We start from the raw sequence: 524 nt of genomic DNA, 5'->3' as shown, positions 1-524 counted from the left end.
TATTGACATCCTTTGTATCAGTAGAAGACAGGCTAGGACCTGCGGCGATATCTTTGTTTCTAACCTCACAAAGATCACCACAGCCATCATTCTGGTCGGCCCAAGTAACCGAACGGCTAAGCTTCTTACAACCAGAAGTTTTAAGGCATGACGTTGTAACGGTTTCACTTGATGAACACACATCCTGAACTTTGTGTATTTCGGACAAATCAGCTGCAAGGTTTTCTTCACCATCTTCATAAGAATTAGCATGGTATTCAACAGAAATCTTTTTCTTTCCTGATTTTTCTGGTTTTGTCCTCGAGCCCTTCGTATTAGGACCAGAAGAGGATCCTGATAGAGTACTTTTTCCGTCCAAAGTCTGAAGACCGCCTTTTAGATTGCAACTAAGAGAATCTTCCATCGAACATTGTGGCTGCTTAGACACACTATATTCTACGCCGTATCCATCACTCATAATAGCCGAACTCGCAAGACCCATCTCATCAAACCCGAAATTCTTAATGTCCTTCTCTATTTCAGGA

Source organism: Camelina sativa, chromosome 13 (assembly GCF_000633955.1).
Source record: "Camelina sativa cultivar DH55 chromosome 13, Cs, whole genome shotgun sequence".
Taxonomy (NCBI): Eukaryota; Viridiplantae; Streptophyta; class Magnoliopsida; order Brassicales; family Brassicaceae; genus Camelina; species Camelina sativa.
Note: the sequence above shows the minus strand (reverse complement) of the source record.